Here is a 20,786-nt window from a genome sequence, read left to right on the forward strand (position 1 = left end):
ATTGTGTTTCCTTTTGTGCTGATAATGCCTCTGTCATGGTGGGCAAGCACAAAGGAGTCGCTGCTTATATCCACAAACAAAATCCAGAGTGCAACATCATGGGATGCCCTTGCCATATGATGCACAATCCGGCCAAGAAGGCGGCTCAGGCCTTACCCATTGAATTAGATGACTTTCTCATCGATATTTACTACTACTTGGACAAAAGTAGTAAACGCGTCAAAGGAGTGAAAGCACTGCAAGAACTCTGTGATGCCCCGACACAAGATTCTGAAGCATGTCGCAACAAGGTGGCTGTCCCTTGGTCAGTGCCTAGACAGGCTGATTGAACAGTGGGAGCCACTTCGCCTCTTCTTCAAAGAAGAAGTACGAAGAAAAATGCAACCAACTGTAGCCAAGACTCTAACAACGAGCAAGAAGGACGGCACTGTATCTACTGCCAGTACTGGCACTGCAGGATCAAGCACTCGTGGAGCAGCATTCACCACTACCACTGCAGTATCTGCTGCGAAGAAGACAGCAGGGACAGCACCAAAACCAATGCTGAGAGCAGGTAGCATCACCGGCCCTTCATCACGTTCATCTACAAAGCAGATTCCTTCAGAGTCGAGAAAGACTGTGATAGTCCCATCTACAGGCAAAGAAGGACCCAAGTTAAGTTCTGCTTTTGCCAAATCACTTGATAGAAGCTCAGCAAAACCTTCGAATCAGAGGTCTTCTTCCTTGGCTGCACCTACCTCAAGCTCTCTCCTCAAACGTAAAATTGGATCTGGTACTACGAGTCTGACCTCTTCTGCTGGCAGTAAACGCAAGTGTGATCGCCCTGCGGCTAAGTGTACTACGAGTTCTACAACTAAAAGCGCATCTTCCTCAAACACTGTGCAGGAATCTAGAGAAAAACATGTCAACAGGATGTTCTTGTCTCCACAAACAAAACTCTATTGTTTCTTCCTTCGATATGCTAACAAGCTTTTTGAGAAGGGGAATCTTCTGCTCCAAAGAGACGAACCCTGTATTCATCTCCTGCACGGAGAATTGAATGGTCTTCTGAAAGATATCTTCGTACGGTTTTTGAAACCATCGGTGTCATCGGTTGCTCTGGTAAATGTACCCTTCTCTGACAGAAATCATCAGAAGAATGATGAGGACCTCATGATTGGGAACGATGCCAAACTGTATATAAGGGAACAAAGGAGTCTCAAGAAATCCACCTTCACTCTGAGTGAGTCAGACATCCAAGGTTTCTTCAGTGCAGTTCGCTCATATTATGTGAAAGCCTGCAATTATATCTTCAAAACCTGGCCGCTAGATGATGAATTAGCCAAGCATGCTCAGGTGCTGGATGTTAAGCTACACCAAGAAGTGGGGTTTGACTGTGTGGAGTTTTTCATCAAGAAATTCCCCTGTCTGTTCAGTGGTGGTGATAGTGACATAGACAGTCTTGAGAGTGAATTCGCTCACTACCAGGCAGACGCCTCCACAGCTACAATTGCTACTGAGACAGTGAGAGTGGATGAGCAGTGGCATCGGATTTCACAGCTCACAGATCCCTGCACTGGTGCCAAGAAGTATCCTAATTTGAGCAAAGTGATGAAGGGAATCTTGGTCATTCCTCATTCGAACGCATCATGTGAGCGGGCACTCAGTCTTGTACGGAAGAATCATACTGAATTTCGTCCCAATTTGAGTGTCAAAACCCTGGAAGCTCTCTTAATTGAAAAACTAGCTCATAACACCCCTTGCTACCAGAGAGAATACAGCAAAGACATAATCAGAAGGGCTAAAAGAGCCACACAGCTGTCACTCAGCAAAGCTGCCATGGAAAAAGCAAGCAGCAGTAGTACCAGCCAGTAAGGTAAGAAAAATATTGCTTCTTTTGTGCTTTTTGTTAATCTTTGATTGTCCCCTAACTTACTAATATTAACATACATGTAACATTAAAAAGTGCACAATTTTCCCCTTTTTTTGTTCAAAAAGTGTGAATTCTTAACATGTTAAATGCTCCAAAATAGGGCTCAGAGGGCACAAGAGAGTGTCTAGAACCCCAGAGCTTCCAGGGCCCTAAGGCGGGCCCTGGACCCCGCCGCAAGGGTCGAGCGCTCCGCGCTCGAGATGTGCGCTTCGCGCACATTATTTGGTGTCGGTTGAAAATCCTCCCTAATTCTGATTTCCAAAAGTTGGCATCTCTGTGAATGTTTCCGTTGTGTAATGTCCATATGTGGCGACCTGGTTATTACTGGTTACATCAATAAATGCTGTTAGTAGTTTCATTCTGTAAGTAACTCATAGGGTATGGCGTCACGCGGAATGGTGTTGCACTGGTGAGACATCCCGCGAAACTATGTTTATGCTGCAAAGCTATAATCCATGTGCAGGAAGCAGTTCATGTTTGTGGCTCATGGAAGATGTGTTTTTTGCATACGTACAGTATTGTACTGTACATATATCCAGCTGCTTTGTGTATGGCCTGGGGAAGATGTGTTTTAGAACTGTGTTCTGCTTGCCGCTCGTGGAAAAAACAAAATGACCACAAAAACCGAGAATACGGGCAATTTCCCACGAATAAAGGAGCATGTCGCAAATTAACAACCGCAAATACAGGGAGCCCGTGAATGTCGGGGTCAAGGTGTGTGTGTGTGTGTGTGTGTGTGTGTGTGTGTGTGTGTGTGTGTGTGTGTGTGTGTGTGTGTGTGTGTGTGTGTGTGTGTGTGTGTGTGTGTGTGTGTGTGTGTGTGTGTGTGTGTTGTGGCCATGTGGCGAGATAACAGCTTGTCACTCAGGGGGGATTAATCCCGGTTGTCCTTGGTGGAGCTGGACCTGGGGCCACCGCTCACAATTAGCATTGTGGTTCGGTGGGTTGTTTTAGAACCACAAACGCCACTCAATCAACCACGAGTTCCAGTGTCCGCCGTCTAATTATTCCGTTTAATATGAGGTCACGTGGTTACCTGAGTGGGGAACGTACCGTCGGCAAAGCACCAATGTTATCTGATTAGATTTTAATTAGGGCGGCTGAGCGTTTTAACCGCTGGTGCTGCCGACGATTTTTGGTCAAAAATGTGGTAATTACTTCCCAGTCTATCTCGGTTCGGACAATGCGAGACCAATGGAAGGAAAGGACAAACACGGACAGGTTGGAAATCGACAAATAATTTATTAATAATAAAAAAATAAATAAAAAGAACTTTTTATTTTCTGAGGCAAATAAAGAATGAATTTCAAAGCAAAATCAATCAAAATGCCAGGAAAGAGACAAAGAGCAGATGCTTCTCAGGAGTTGACTTACAGCTAAACACAATAAGGGTACCCAGAAGATCATTCAGGGGGAGGGGAGGGGGAGAATCGTCTCGCTCACCAGAAAGTCGTCCGTGAAGCAAAAACGTCCTGAAATATGCGCGTGTGTGTCACGTCCGTCGCCAGCACCCAGCTTTGCCGTGCACCCTCTCACGGGGCAGCCTTGAACGCAAGTCGACGTCTGGAGGGCACCGAGATCGTCCGTCGTGGGTTTAGACCCTGGTGTTGTTGTTGACCAACCCGTGCCTCACTTGTTGGCGGCGCTGTTCACACCCACACGCGCCCCACACACTCGCTTGCCGAAGCACTGGGAAGGACGAATTGTTTCATCGGCACTGGTCAGACACCCGCTTCTTGCTCGCTTCTCTCTCCCTTTGCTTTTTCCTCTCTCCTTTCGCTTTTTCTTTTTCCTCTCGCTTTTTCTCCTCGTGATTTTCTCTCCTCACAATTTTCTCCTCACGCTTTTCTCTTCACACTTTTTCTCTCCTCTTTTCTCCTCAGAACGTACCTCTCACTCGTTTTTATAACTCCGGCCCGCCTCCGCCGGTCAGTCCGCCCCAAACTCACCCCGCCCCACTGGTGCATGGTTACCATGACGACCCATGTGCTCTCAAAAAAGGCGTGCATCGGAGCTCGCAAAAGAATGTTGCTGAGGAAAAACGAGGGCGGGCTTCAGAACTCGTGAAAGAAATGTGTGTAAACGTGTCTGTCGTAAAGAAAAAAAAGTTTCCCATAAGAGAGGGGATCTATCCTTTACCCTTCTCAACACATCACATTTAAGATCCCATTAGACATGGGGATGGGGCTAACCTGAACATGCATTTAAGGAAATAACTGTCTGAGGACCTGGATGTGTGGATGCATTCATCAGACCACATTCTGAAATCCATAACTATATATATATATATATATATATATATATATATATATATATATATATATATATATATATATATATATATATATATATATATATATATATATATATATATATATATATATATATATATATATATATATATATATAGCTGTATTATATAAAGAAGAAAGTTGTGCATTTGTTTGTTCATTTACGCACTCGCACCCCACAGGAACCAGTGCAACCAGACTTTGCAGGGCCTCTTCTTTCATCCAGAGGAAGGTTGAGGTTTATCTTTCGATTAAAAAAAAGCATTAGAAATGGATGAAAAATTAAAATCAGATAAATTGGCCTTCAGACCTTGATCGTGTCTTGTGTTAAAATACCCCCTGCATTTTTTTCCCAGAAGTGATCAAGTAATATGTTTTGCAAAGATTGTATGTTGAGTTTGTAGTGGGTGATTTGTTGACAACAACATAAATTTAACTATTATAGTGTTTACATGTGCGCATGTTATTAAAAAGATTGCTTTCCACAGGTTCATTTCAACATCTCTGTGTTTAGGCCTCGAGTAAGTACATTGCTGACACACTGTCACAATCGAGTAATATGTTTTGTGAAGATCATATGTTGAGGTCATATTGTTGTGGGCCGGGCGTCAGCGGCGAGCACGATCGCGAGATGGAGCAGTAGAGTCGGCTCCACCGAACACCCGGAATCTAGATCGTACCTTTCTGATAACTCCGAAGGTACGGGTCCCTTACAGGACCATGAATCATCAATAATTCAACCGCGTGGTACAGGGTTATTTGCCAAACTTCAAAATACCTAGAGGCCCACGTGGCGAGCTACCAAGGAATTCACACCCTCGACGGAGTTCGAACGGGACGAGCCGTTGCCGTGCTCGACCCGTGCGTAACCCGAGCGTATGGTTACCGAGGTCCCGTCGGTCCAAATGCACAACTACAGCAGCAACGACCTTTTTAATCCACCAACACGCACCGTGCTAAACCAATGAGGAAAACACAGAAACAAGCTGGTACATTTAACAGGGGATTTATTTGTAGTTGGGGGGGGGGGGAGGGAACACACAAGGAGCAGAGTTAAATCGACTAAAAGAAATGCAAGTATGTACAAGGCACTTCAACAATTCTACTTGAAGATGGGCCCACAGACACGCACACACAAATACCCAAAAGAAGTGATGGCTGTGGCCTTTTTTGGCCCATCAGCTCGGGAGGGAAGGTGAGCCGAAGGGGAGAACCTGTCTTGCACCTCCCCGCCTCGTGCGGTTTTCGATGATCCTGTTTGGCGGGACTCAAATCCGCAACACAATGCAATGATGGGCGCCAGCCGGCGCGAAGGTGGACCAGACAGAACGCCGGCAGGCAAGACGAGACGACCAGGCTGACAAGATGACCAGGCTACGCGACCTTGACTGCCAGACAGAACGCCCCGGTCACTCTGTCTTGCGAACGCTCCTGTCACGAGCACACCGTCTCTCCACTCACTGGTCCAGACCACCACCCTTTCCCTCAGAAGAAGCCCCTCAGGAAGGAGGGGCTTCTTCTCCTGGCCACTCGCCTCCTCATTGGTCGGACCCATCCCGTGATTCCCTGGCCGTCCTCCATTGGACAGGCCCACGGTAGGCGGGGCAACTCCCACCCTTCTGGGCGGAGTCCCGATCGGAGGAGTTTGTGGCTCCGCCCACCTCCTCGCCTTCGGCCACGTGCATAATGGCAATGGTGTCAAGTCGGAAACGGGGCGGGTGAGACGCCCGCTCCTTGCCAATTGGCCAAAGAGGGATGCCATCTCTTTGTCAGACTCTGCCCACATGCGCGCACGAAGAATGCCACGAGCAGAGTGTTGTCGTGTGAAAGTGAAGGTGGGCGTTGTTGTCGTTGATGTAAAAATCCTAACTATCAAAATAACTCTGCAGCGCATGAACATTTAATTCCCATTAGACTAGGGGATGGACTCTAACTAGAAACACACACTTACCAATATAACTGTTCTATAAGGACCTGAATGTTGAGTGCAGTAAGCTTCCAAATTCGTTACAATATTATGTACGAACAAATACCACCCATCACTTCGCTGACGGGAATACCAAGTGTGGGGGAAAAGCGAGGAGGGTTACAGAAAGAGGGGTGGGGGAGAGAGAGAGAAAGAGAGGGGAGGGAGAGTGAGGATGTGGAGGGGGGAAGAGAGAGTGGAGGGAGGGGGAGCGAGGAGGGGGGGAGGGAAGTCAGCATGAAGTGAGAGGAAGGGAAGGCAGACGTGCGGTGGAGCATTAATCAAGATTCATACTGTCTCATCTAAATGATTCTGTATAGAATAACATTGAAGATGGAAACAAAATAATGTCTGAAATTCATTTTCTACCGCTCATACTTTAAATAACACCCAGAGACAAACACCACCCAGACGCGACCGGAGACAAACACCGCCCGTACACGTCCGGAGACAAACACCACCTGGACGCGTCTGGAGCCAAGCCATCCGGAGACAAACACCACAAAAATATGTACAGAGCCAAACTCCCTTCTGGACATAAACACCGTCTGGACACGTCCTGAGACAAAGTCCCGTCCAGACATAAACACTGCCTGGACGTGTCCGGAGACAAATTCCCTTCCGGACATAAACACTGCCTGGATACATCTGGAGACAAGCAAATATGGCCCAGACATGTCCAGAGACAAAGACTGTCTGGAGATAAACAACGCCCAGACATGTCCGGGTACAAACATCACCTGGACACAAACACAATTAAATCTGGTAACGTCTGGAAACAAACATTGTCTGAACATAATCACTACCTGGACACATCCGGAGGCAGGGAAAGAGTGAGAGATGTGTGTGAAAGGGTACTGCACTGCATTAGTAGGTGGGGGGAGGGGGCAGACAGAGAGAGACAGAAAACACAGAGCGCAGAGTATCTTTTTTTTCATTTTTGTGAGGCATTTGGGAGTTTCTGCAGTGATGCAAAGGCAAAAAGAAAGGCATAATCATGGAGTCATCAACTCAGTAGGCAACAGGATCATGAGTTGGGTAGGCATCATTCATCAGTGATCCTTCTGCAGGTTCACCTCCAGAAACCTTGTTATGACTTTTACTGCCTCAAGACCAGCGTTTCTCAACCTTTTTACCCTTGTTGAACCCTTGAAATAGTTTTCATGTCTCAGGGAACCCCTACATAAAAATTATTATATACCATTATTAATATCGAGCTCTTTTACATTTTTATCGTAGTTCACGTGGTAAATATAATATATATTTTTTGGAAACCTGGTTTAAGGAAAAAAATGACCCACTTTTGGCAAATTTATTGGCAATGAGACAGACCACGTCATCATTGGTGACATCATCACGTACAGGCCGTGTGTCGTGTTCAATGACGAGTCGTTATTCCGGGCGTCCATAGCGCTTCGTGGTTGTTATGGTTGTTATAATTGTAAATAATAAGAGGTTGAAGCCTCTATTATAATAACCAAGGAGTTTCCAGCAATATGCCGTACGTGTATAGTAAAATTACGAATATTAAATCAAACAAAAACTATTCAAAAAATATATCAGCCGATTTATTACTGTTCCTCGCGGAACCCCGAGCGACCTCTTGCGGAACCCTAGGGTTCCGGGGAACCCTGGTTGAGAAACACTGCTCGAGACAGTCAAGTTCGCTCATATTTTCGACCAACCTTTGACGAGGCCCTCACACAATGAATGTGGGCGTTAAGGGATCGTGCAGCAGCTGATCTGAGGACCTTACCAAACCATCCCATTGGTAGTGGCGATGGGCGGTGTGCACAAAGGGCAGGGACTCAGTCAACGTGAGCTGGTGACTCCCGCTTACTGGGAATTCCTCATTCATGGAGGAGTGTTTCAAGCTCCAGTCTCCATCATGGACCGGGCTCAGCGGTTTACCTGAGCTGTCGGCATAGAGCATGGTACACGCTGACCCATCCATTGTAGTGCACGTGCATCAAAGGGCGTCACAGACCTGTTATTGTTTCATCTCACACGGCTATTCTGGCCGCTCGTCCCTCAAAGAAGTGGGTAAAATCAAACCATCTGCCGGCCACCAGGAGCAGTCCCCATGAACGTTTCCCAACAATGTTTCACAACAAGGTAGGTGTCCGCATCACCTCCTTAAGTCCCTCGTACGCAGTTCACAACCAGGGGCAACAATCCATATGATCGCTGGCTTTGGTCGCAGAACTAGTTAGTGTGTCTCAGTCTCGCTCATTATCAGAATCAACCAGACAGATGGCTCCACCAACTAAGAAGAGCCATGCACCACCACCCACAAAATCATGAAGGAGCTCTCAGTCTGTCAATGCTTCTCGTGTCCGGCCCAAATATGCTTTCCTGTGTTGAGCCGAATTGAACCGCAGGCTCCACTCCTGGTGATGCCCTTCCGTCAATTCCTTTAAGTTTCAGCTTTGCAATCATACTTCCCCTGGAACCCAGAAACTTCTGATTTCCCATCATGGCTTCTGAAGGGGTCATGCCACTCGTAGTTCGACGCTGCCCGATCGCCAGTCAGCATCGTTTACTGTCAGAACTACGGCGGTATCTGATCGCCTTTGAGCCTCCGACCTTCATTCTTGATAAAGGAAAACATTCTTGGCAAATGTTTTCGCTTTAGTGCGTCTTGTGCCGGTCACAGAATTTCACCTCTCATGTCACAGTGGAAATGTATGGCAGTCCCTCTCAATCATGACCTCCATCCTGCAAAACAAACAAAACAGGACCAAGGCCCTGTTCCATTATTCCCAGGCTGCAGGCAACAAACCGACTCGCTCTGAGCACTCCAGTTTCCTCAAGGTAAACAGTAAACGGTTCACACTACTTGACGCCTGACGCACATAGCAATATCGGGAGGAAGCCGGGCACGGGGCTGCAGCACAATCTGTCTCACCACCAGGGGCAGGCACCCGGGCGAGAAGAGGAAACTCGCAACTCACAACACGCAGCGCACACACAAAGTCAGTTCACACATAGTGAGTGCACACACACAGTGACAGTGAGTGCAAGCACCGCTATTCACTCACAGTTCCCAGGTTGCTCCCAGTTCTCTCTGAGAGAATCTCCTCAATTTTCTAAATTATAGACATACAGAGAGAGTCTCACCGCCTCTCTCATATTTCACATTGTTACGGCCACGAGTACCGAGTGTATTATGAGGGGGTTAATCCTCGTTTCTCCTCTGAAAAACCGGACCTGGGTCCACTGCTCACAATTAACTTTGTGGTATGGTGGGTTGCTTAACAACCACAAACGCCAATCAGTTAACCATGAATTCCAGTATCCACAGTCTAATTTGCCATTTAACTAGAAGTCATGTGGTTTCCTGAACAGGGGATGTGCCCTCGGCAATGTACCAATCTTATCTTGATTAGGTCTTAAGTAGAGTGGCCGAGCGTTTACCGCTGGTGCATGCCGACTATGACAAATTAATTAGTTTGGGAATTACCTCCCAGTCCATCCAGGTTCGGACAATGCTAGATCAATGGAGAGAAAGGATGAGCACAGATAGGTTGAAACGTCAACAAGGAATTTATTACAAAGAAAAATAAATGAACTGAAGAACTTTTTATTTCTTTGTGGAGTAAATGGATGAATTCAAAACAATCAAAATAATCAATCAACAAAATAATCTCAAACAAAGAAAGAATTCAACAAACAGTTATAGAAAAATAGACAAAGAGCAGATGCTTATCACTATGCCTTACTTAACAATTAAATACTAGACATGGGTACCCAGCAGATCATTGAGGGGGGAAATAAATCTGGTCTCAGCTTACCAAGGCAGAAATCGTCCTGCATCTAATAAAATGTCCCAAAATGTGTGAGCGTGCCTTGGTCCGCTGTCAGCGCCCTGCCTCGCCGTACACCCACCCGCAAACAGGCTCAAACACCAATCAATGTCACATTGTCACCCACAGGAACTAGGGATGCCAATAATCAGGTACACCAATAACCAGGTAGGCCAAGAATCAGGTACGCCGAGAGCAGGTTCTGAGCAGAACCAACAGGAACGGTCCAACCGTCACCAACCGTCAGGAGCTATCAGGAGCCGTAACCAATGGGTAGCTGTAAGGAGCTGTAAGCAACGGTCAGGAGCTGTAATGAACCATCAGCAGCTGTCAGGAACTGCCACCAATGGTCAGCAGGTGTAAGGAACCGTCACCAACGGTCAGGAGCTGTAAGGAACCGTCACCAGCCGTCAGGAGCTATCAAGGACTGCAACCAACAGACAATGGCAAGGAGCTGTAAGAAGCTGCAAGCAACGGTCAGGAACTGTCAGGAACCATAAGGAGCTGTGAGCAACGGTCAGGAGCTATCACCAACTGACAGAAAGCGGTCCTCCCGTCACTTTTATAGACGACCAGTGTGGGCAGAGCCTCAAGCAGACTTCAGCCAAATACACCTTGCCTATTGCCACATCGCTGCACGTGACCTCAACCGTCAATCTCGCGATCATCCTTTCCTCATACAGCCCGACACGAACAAGAGCCAGCCAGCATCCACAGAGCTGCCAAACGGGGCATAAAACGTCGATGGAAAATGGTGGGCGTCAACGTCGGTGAAAGAGGTGGTGCCGAATGTCAATGAAAGATAGGTGGATGAGGTAAATGATCCACAGTCATATTTGACCGTCAGAATAACCATTCAGGAAAAGCCTGCGGTGTGCTTAATCAAATGTCCTGTAAGTTCAAAGTGTAAACATCGTCCACCTCCAAGCCAATGTGTCCCGATGGAAAGGGGTAGAACGAGCCGCCATTGGCCTAACGGCTATCTCTCGCGTGCATGAACATGTCGTGAAGAGGAAAAGACCATCCCATAAGAAAGGGAATCTGTTCTATACCCTTTTCCAATGCATCAAAGAGTTAGAATCCCACCAGACAAGGGGATGGGTCTATTCTGAACATGCGTTTATGGACATAACTGTCTGAGGACCTGGGTGTTGTGTGCATTAGTTGGATGCAATTCTGAAATCCATAACAATATTTTATGATGTCATGCTTCGCATCATCACTCACACAGTTTCACACCGTTTTGCTTCTCGCATAGCTTCGCAACACTCTATGGGAACTTCATCTGAAGTTCATCCATTGTAGGACTGGAGGGAAGGGGCACGCACACAAAGTATGGTAGTACACAAAGTGTCACATAACTGAGATCGCAACTGCGCAGCTACGGAGCTGTGCCACTTCGCTTTGCTTCGTTCCTGCCGCAAGGCGCGAGCCCTGGCATGATTTCCAATTTTGAGCTTTTTAACTGCAACAGAATTCACTTGTACTCTTGGAGCTGGAATTACCACAGCTGCTGGCACCAGACTTGTCCTCCAATGGATCCTCGCACATGGGTGTAGGGCGAACCCATTCCGATAGCAGCATCTCGACCGAGGCCTGCAACGGTATTTTTCATCACGACCTCACCATGTCAGCAGTGGGTAGTTTGCCCGCCTGCTGCTTTCCTTGGACGTGGTAGTCCTTTCTCAGGCTCCCTCTCCAGAATCGAACCCTGATTCCCCGTGGCCCCTTGTCACCATGGTATGCACGAAGCGTGCCATCAAATATTGATCGGGCAGACATTCAAATAAAACGTTGCTGGCATAGAGGCCAAGCCAGCTGCAATCGTTTATCCAGACTCCTTCATCGCTTCGATTTTTGGTGCTGATAAATGCGTGCCACCCCTCGTGCGTAGTGTGTAGTGCCTGCCTGAACATCGCATTGTGCATGCTTCGATATTCCATAGTGTGTGCTTCGCATCCATCCATATCGCATCCATGCACAATACATCCGTTTGGGTCAGGCACTTCGACTTTGTTGGCCCAGGTGCTCGTTTGCATGTATTAAGGCCCGGTCACACCTTGACGTTTTAGCCAACGTATGCCGATTTTTGAATTTTTTTTCTAAAACGCTGGCACACGTTGAATACGTTATGGGTAAGTTTTGATAACATTGAGAGCACGCTGAAAAACACTGCCATACGTCGTTGTACGTTGGCTTTAAACGTTGTACTTTTCGGTTGTCCTCAAATTTTTTCATGCTTGAAATTTCACGACGTATGCCGGCGTATGACTCACACATTCCGCTACGCTGGCCACAAGTTGTATGCACGGTCTGCGATCGTTGACAGACGTCAACACATGCTACTTGTAAGTTAATCATAAGTTGAGACACGCCGAGGTAATGTTTAGCGTACCCAAAACTTATTTCTAACCTATGATTAACGTGTTGTTGGCACGTTACGCGATCGTTGCCACACATCGACAGACGTTACTTTTAAGTTACTCATAGGCTGAAAGACGTCGGTATAATGGATCGTCCTTGCGTCAGCGTCCAAGGCCACGGCCAGGACACTTATTTGCAGCATTCTTCAAACTTTTCTTCGGCATGACGAGGATGTTCACACTTCGATGTCTAGCTTGGCTATGATTCCAATTGTCCATTGGCAGCGTTTATTTAAAATAGTCGAGTTTGAGCGTTTTAACACGTTCAGAAGTAACGCTTCAAATTTCAAAACCTCAGCGTCAAAAAACAAAGGCGAGTGACAGCAATTTAAATCGTTCATTGTAAACAATGAAAATAGCTGAGTGGTACCGTTTAAAAGTCGTTGAGTGTAAAAAAAATCCAATTGTTGAGCGCAAGCGTCTACTTTCAATAGTGGGGTTTGAGCGATTTAGCACGTTCAATAGAAACTATTAAAATTTCCAAACCCCAGCATCAAAAAACAAAGGCGAGTGACAGCAATTTAAATCGTTCATTGTAAACAATGAAAATAGTTGAGTGGTACCGTTTAAAAGTCGTTGAGTGTAAAAAAAATCCAATTGTTGAGGCAAGCGTCTACTTTCAATAGTGGAGATGCAGCCATTTAAATCGTTGAGTGGCAGCCTATGAACCTACCCGTGGACACGCGGACGCAAGGACGATCCATCATAACCCACAACCTCCCACTCACACTCACCTACTACTGCCAACATGAACAAACTACTACTAATACTAATACTAATACTAATACTGATACTGATACTGATACTGCAGACATGGACATCGACTCAAGAAGGAACTCGAAAACACTGTTGGGTTCCCCTTTTATGAGCAGCATTTTTATATACCAATTCCCAAAACTGCTGGGAACACGTCTTTATATGGCAGTTGTAACTTAGAAACACGTTAATTTTTTTTTTTTTTGTCGACCGGAAGACGTCATTGGAATACGTCTACATACGTCGATGTGTGTTGGGACTACGTAAAGAATTGGTTCAAAGCACGTCAAACATAAGTTAGAAATAAGTTTCGCGTAAAAAAGACATTACCGCGACGTGTTTCGACTTATGAGTAGCTTATAAGTAGCGTTTGTGGACGTGTGTAAGCGTCCACATATCGTGTGTAAAACTTATCCCCATCGCATGCGGAACATGTGTCATACGCCGAGTACGTCGTAAAATTTTGAACATGTTTGAAATTTAATGACGTTCTCTACTTACTACGACGTATGATAGCGTACTTTAGCGTTCTACTCACGTATACCAAACTTACTCATACCGTATTTGACGTGCCCCAACGTTTTAGACACATTTTTCTTAGGTCGGCATACGCTGGCAAGATCGCCAAGGTGTGACCGCGATGTTGACACTTCCATTTCTACGGCAGTTATGATTCGAATCGTTGTGCGTCAGCCTTTTAATAGGCTACGTCACGACATCGTCGGCGATGCGTGCAACGCGCTATGCCGAAGTTAGACTATCGTTGGGCATCGGTTGTGTAGGCCGACAACAGGTTCAGCATTCGTTGGTGTAAAGTTATCTATAACACAACGAAACGTTCTGTGTCCCTTACTACTATGTTATGCATACGACCAACTCGTTATGAATACGTCCGAATCTTAAAAAAAAAAACATCAAAAGTTCAACGTCAGCCAGCGTTTTACATACATTTTAATACGTTTCCATCACTGGCTAAAACGTCAAGGTGTGGCCGGGCCTTTAGCTCTAGAATTGCCACAGGTATCCAACAACAATATCGTCCGAGCGCTCAAAGAGACAATAACTGATTTCATGAGCCATTCGCAGTCTCAACGGGTGTGTCCTTCCACCAGCGATGGGAGCTTCCACCACGCGAGGCGTCCAGGTCCGAGACGGTACGTGTACGCTCAGTTCAAAAGTGCAAAGCACGTTGCCGTGTGATCATGGCGTAGCTGTGCAACTGCTACACCTTATCGGTGTTTGGTGCATGTTAATGCCACCTTATTGGGCTGGCGCCTCACATTTCGCGCTTCGTCCAAAAAAAAAAAGCACGCAACATCAACTGGTCCACAAATTAATAAAGAAAAGCAATAATCACTTCTGAGTTAAATCTGTGAGGATAATATTGCCAGTGCATTAACACCTCACCCTTTCTCATGAGTCTTTTGTCATTATTATGAGCTCACCTGGAACGTAGTTCCGGGGAGCTTGTGGGACGGCATGTCATCCGTCTGTCCGTCCACAAATACTTTCAACTTCTCTGAAACTACAGCTAGGATTTCGATGAAATTTTACCACAGCGTTAATCACTGTGTATGTACCAACGTTTGTTCATGGCATTAAAAAAAATTGGGGTCTGAGTAGGTCTACGGAGGGAGTTTACGGGGGGGCGGTGGGGTTGCCCACCATAAAGGGGTACTTGCTTTCTTCTCAGAAATGACACATACAATTCTGATCAAACTTCACTTCAACCTTCATCACCCATGATGTACCAAAGTTTGTTCATGACATTTGAAAAATCGGGGTCTAAGGGTGTGTAACGGGGGTGGGTGGGTGGGGGTTGCCCCCAAAAATATGTATTTGCTTTCTTCTGTGAAACTACACACATAATTCCGATGAAGCTTGACCACCACCTTTATCGCCCATGATGTACCAAAGTTTGTACACGTTATTAAAAAAAAAAGGTATTTCCTTTCTTCTTCGTTACATATTTTGTGGGTCATCTATGTGTGACGTGCGGCCTTCAAAACCTCGAAACGAGTGTTTCTTGAGTGTTCCAAGGGGTAGCATGGCAGACAATAAAAAGGATCACTTTCAACTTTTCAATCAATTGACAACCAACCAAGTGATAACCAGCGACATACAACAGAAGAACCTTTAAAAATTGCAATTTATTTGAAACCCACTGTTAACAAGCGCTCATATCAAGCAATAATAATGCAATCACAATTCGATCAAAAACTCATCAGTAACCGTAAACTTCCGCACAGAAAAGTAGAAGTCATGGTCAATGCTTTATCCAAGTTACTTACATGTACTTCAATACAGTTTCTAATACTTCAACAACTCTTTCCAAAGGGAATTTCTCTTTTGACAAAGGCAACTTCACACTCACGTTTTAATACACCCCGTTTTACCTGGATTCGTGCCGTGAATCAGTTAAAATCTCGCAGTGTTCGAACGTGCAATTAAACCTGCCATGTCGAATCAAGCGGATCACAGATCCGTGACCTTTTTGCCATGTGAGAACAGCCTTGTAGTTGAAGGGAATATCAAAACAAATGGTCGCGCAGAGACGAATCTTACAGATCCGCTTTGAGTGTAGAGAGTGAGCGAGTGAGCTCCATGGGAATTGTCATGCAGAGTGGTGTCTCACTGCCACGAGAAGGCACGAGGTGGAGGGAGGGAATGACCTTGGCGCACTGCTGCCAAGAGAAGCATGCCGGCGTGCTGTGTTGGCTCTTCGTGAGCACAACCGATCGGCCAGCAGGAGTGAAGCTGTACACTAACCTGGCACACTGCATCAGCAGTCAGGTCAGTGGTCACCGTGTACCCAAGGCAAAAGCTCATGATATCATCGCTGCTTGTCTCCCACTGTGTGCCTAGCACTCTGCCATTCCAAAGCTCCATACGCTGCGAGAGCTGGATCTTTGGGTCACCTCCAAGATCACATCTGAGTCGCATCTGCTTCTTCTCCCAATCACTCTTTGCCTCACCTTTTTATGGCAAACTCGCAAGGTCAATCTCAATGCAAGGCGACACTGTCTGAATCCAAAGATTGACTGCAGTTTGACCATTGGCTGAGAGCATCGTTTTTATAACAAAACTTTCACCCAATTCGTTCACACCATATAATGCCCCCGTTGACCAAAGCATTCAGTCTCAACACCAGTCATCTTCAAAGTTCTGTTGACAATCCATCTTGATATCACGATGCCAATGACGCATGACGATGTCTGTGCACGAATCCTTTGTCCCACATTACATCTCATTTAATTAATTCACTGAAACTCGAGTTACCTTTGTCCCTGAATTATCAGAATCATGTCTTCAACACAAAACTTAACATTTCCAATCATATAGGATTTATATAGGATTTAGAAATCCGTAACACATGCCTACCAGTTCCCTGGTTATCTTATCCAGCCACTACCAGTTGAGCACCCAGGGGTATTGTCCCTATGTTTATTATAACCTGCCAACCAACAAAGTTGGCGGGGGATATAGAAACGGGTTCCGTCCGTCCATCCGTCACATTTCGTTTCCGGAGCTTAACTACAAATCCCCTCAAGATATATTTACGAAATTTGGTACACATGAAGCAAGTGGTGAACTGGTGCCTTTTGATATTTTCTAATTGATAGGTCACATGGTTTGGCAGCCATGTTGGATTCAAGAAAATATTAAATAATGTTTACTCTGGAATCACATAACCTAATGAAGTGAAAATTTGCAACTATCATCTTCCATCATGTCTGCATACATAGTAAAAATTATGACGTCACAAGTCACATGGTTTGGCGGCCATCTTGGATAGAAAAACACCTCATCCGATAAACACGCAACTTCACACACGTATTCCACTGGAGGATTGGAGGCAGAATGTAAACTTATGATGTCATAGGTCACATGGTTCGTCAGCCATCTGGGTCGAGATTCGAATGCAGGCAAGACAGCTGAGAGGCGAATGTGTGTACCTTCAGGACATCTTGCCAGCCCATGAGTGAGGGTTTTTGCAGTAGGCCTGCAATCCATTATACTGAGTGGAACGTCATGATGACCTCAGCATAACACCTCCTGACACATCTAAATGGAGTGCAAGATCATACCTACAATCATGGTCGATGTTTTGATAAATAGCTATCGAACAAGGTCAAGGAAGAAGCTGAGGAAATGTAACCTTTATCAAGCAAATATACTTTCAAAATATTTGGAAAAATTGCATGTCACTAAATCAGTTAGTACATGTCACCACCTCACACGTTTCAATTTTCAACATTCATTCACTTGATCTTTCATATCAGTCAATTCATTCTGTGAGTTTTAACTTCTTTCCACTTGACTCCATTTAATATCTGGGAAGTGATCATGATGTGGTTATAATTTGTGTTGCAGGTTAGGATCTAATTAAGATGGATGTAATTGATCATTCCATTAGTTAACTAGAAGGGCACTCGGTAGAGTGCATACCTCCGCCTCAATTGTGAGGCGAGCTATCCACGATCCACGAGATCCTGATCCGCCTGATCCACGAGAACATTGAGATATCGAGCTATGCATCCTTTTTGACCCGATCTCTCAATGGTGAAGAATCACATCAAACATTCTCATAGTCGTATCCGGAACCGGATCTTCACCAAAATCTAATCAGTTCGTCCTTGTCCACCAAATTTCATCCGGATGCGTCCACAACTTTTTGAGATATCCTGTACACAAACAGACAGAAATGGGTGAAAACTTCACCTTCGGTGGCCAAGGTAATAAAAATGATGCTATGTTACAGGCCAGAATGTGAGCCTTTGTTTGTATCATGCAAGTATAGGTCTCATGCTGACCTCACACTCAAGCCAACTTTGCAAGTAAAGTAACTTCTTTGTTTTAAAATAAGAAGTTGATTATTTTACCTTAAACAAGACAGCTTGCCGATATATATTGTGGATGGTTTTACGCATGTAAGAAGAGTCCAGAGAAACAGTCATAAAGCAGAAATCCTCATTCCAATTGTTTCCATGTTTCCAGGAAAACAATTATTTCCACAGTGCAGGAAGCTGGCACCAGCACAACACAAGGATTGTTTCAATATATCCACTCCATCAAAACACATTCTTCTTAAATTTGCCAAGGCACAATGATCTCCACAATTTTCCACAAACCTCCACACCCCAGCCCTCATTTTATACCACGTGCCCCTCGTTTTGTCCCCTTTGCCGGCTTGGATGGACCCCCTAAATCAGCCTCGTGCCCCCTAAATCGGACCCCCTAAATTTTCAGAATAGATCCTGAAAATTACCAACTCTTTGAAAGCAATATCAATGGAAAGATGTTTAAAAAAGACTATTTTTTACGGTGGCGGAGGGAGGTTATATGTATTCACCCCCATTATAGCTGCCCCACACACTCAAAGCGAAAAGTGGGGTTAAGCAATCAGTTCACTTCTGCCTGTCTGTCTGTCCTGTCTACAAATTTTGAACACAAATCAGAACGGAAAATGAACCTGCAGTTTAGAGTACTTTGTGTCTGAATTCGTCCCGATCACACATGCACAGAGAGGAGTGAGATAATTATTTTACTCCGTCTGCCTTTCTGGCAGTCAAACAAAATTTAAAATGATTCCAAACAGGAAAACACCGTTTTTAAGGACATCATTAAATATACAAACAGCAGGGATAAATAACTAATACAATGTGTTAAATCCATCCATGACATTGGGACCATACTCTGTGCAGAAGGTTGGTGCTGCCTCAAGCAGTCTCCTTGGCTATTGGGCACAATCCTGGACAGGTTACCACTCTGACACAGGATACCAGCAAGCTGGCACTCATTTTGCTGACCTCGGAAGGATGATAGGCAGAGTCAACCCCCACCTGGTATTAATTCAACAGCCGAGTGGGATTTGATCTCAGGACCCTGGGATCCCAAGCCCACCACCCAAACCATTAAGCCAACACCAGGCACGTGTTAAATAAGGTGGTGTATAAAAAGCTGAAAGTAACGGCGGTAAACTTCTGGAATTTGTTATTTTACGACCTTTAAAATCTTTATTTTATTTCAAATATTAATTATACATTTCAACACTGCAGAACACAAATCAACTTTTTGGCACAAAACCCTCCATTTCGCAGGACTCGGACAAAAAAATTATGGCATTTTACGTCATCACGACCAATCAAATTTTCCGCTCATAGACCCCGTCAATGTCCTTGTTTCTCAAGAGAGCATGGGGGGGAAGGTGTTCTATGAACTCTCCAGTTATTTTTGCAGTTATTATCTAGAGTAGTGAACCATCCACATATTACATATGCAAAAGGGTGACGATGACACCCTCCCCCCACTCCACTTCTAATACCCTCCACTCCTTTAAATCCTCCTCTTTCTTCCCTTCCCTCCCTGCTTTTGCATTTATTTTGCATTTTGTCACATAGTTCATAAAGTTTCTTGTGTTATTCAGTACACTTCAACATCTGCACCTTTAATGGCACATAGCACATCCAAGCGATTTCAATCCACACGGTAGCTAATATGTCCCTCATCACACTGCTGATGCAATTGCTTGTCCTTGCACAAAGTGTTTCAATGTCAGCAACAGAGGTTTTGGAAAACAATCCTTGACAGAACCCCACAAGAAGAAGTCTAAGGGCATCATATCACGAGATTGTGGAGGCTCGGGGTGTGCCCCGCCATGTCCAATCCATCCACCGGGGAAGTTCTCGGTTCTAAAGGTTGCATGATCTGCACGTAATATGCGTGAAAATGCAGTCTCTTATGTACAACTATTTTGTTTTTTGCAGTATAATTTTCCCATAAGTTTGGATTAATTTGAAACGACTTTTACTGAATTTTTTTTTTCTCTCCAAGGAGCATTCCCCTGCTTGAAGTGGAGGGCAGGTGGGGGACAGACAGACAGCATTAGCCTATTATATACACAAAGACCCCAACATTCGCAGGGGATACATTCCTGAAAAATGCTGCGAATATCGAATCCACGAATGTCGGGGCATTGTTTCAATGGGAAAAAGGGGGATAGGTTCCCGGTGGTTTGTGATTCCAAAGGGAAAAAAATCAAAAATCCAAATTTTTTTTTTTACATTGTCTAGGCTCGTGGAAGAGTAATGACAGAACAGATCAGGACACAACATAACAAAGGGAACGGCAGGAGAAAGGGGAAACAACAGCAGAGTGGAGGGAGAAAGTACATGGAGACAGACAAACAAGGGATGCAGGTAAGGGAGCGCACAAAGGGAGGATAATATGGATACATAAGTAAGATTTTGGGAGGGATGTGGGCTGGTTTAATGGGTGCAGAAAAGATCCTGATTTTGGATTGGGGGATAAGTTGAAATGATGGTGAACAGCTGTCTTGAAGAAGACATCGGGCAACGAACAGCTGTCTTGAAGCTGGAAGGTTGTTCCACAGGTGAGAAAAAGAGGAATAAATGAGTGGAGGTGAACAGTGATTCTGGATTTAGACAGTTTCAGTAGGAGAGGGATGCTGGGGATGCTGATGAGTATGAGGGGGATGCTGGTAGATCACGTGCATCCTGCAGATACCTGAAGGGGACAAAGCATGGAGAGCGCAGAGGGTGCAAGTCCAGAAATCAAGCATAGGAAGACGACAGACCACCGACCTGACGACGATAGCGAAGTGATAGGCCC

General features: G+C 45.3%; 1 long non-coding RNA gene and 1 pseudogene across 2 annotated transcripts in view; one reads left to right on the plus strand and one right to left on the minus strand.

Moving 5' to 3' along the window:
* The window catches only part of LOC147031516 (uncharacterized), a 245,143-nt gene that overhangs the window by 171,182 nt on the left and 53,175 nt on the right, over positions 1-20,786 (plus strand). Inside the window, exon 4 of one of the 2 annotated variants that reach the window (XR_015053355.1) lies at positions 4,386-4,604. The exons of the other annotated variant lie outside the window; for it this stretch is intronic. This is a non-coding gene — a long non-coding RNA (uncharacterized LOC147031516). Of the gene's footprint in view, positions 1-4,385; positions 4,605-20,786 lie in introns of those variants that run through there. 2 annotated transcript variants of the gene reach the window in all.
* LOC147031518 (18S ribosomal RNA) lies at positions 7,742-12,063 on the minus strand (annotated as a pseudogene).

This window comes from Eptatretus burgeri, chromosome 2 (genome assembly GCF_056783735.1).
Source record: "Eptatretus burgeri isolate ZD-2024b chromosome 2, Ebu_testis_v1, whole genome shotgun sequence".
NCBI classification, from domain to species: Eukaryota; Metazoa; Chordata; class Myxini; order Myxiniformes; family Myxinidae; genus Eptatretus; species Eptatretus burgeri.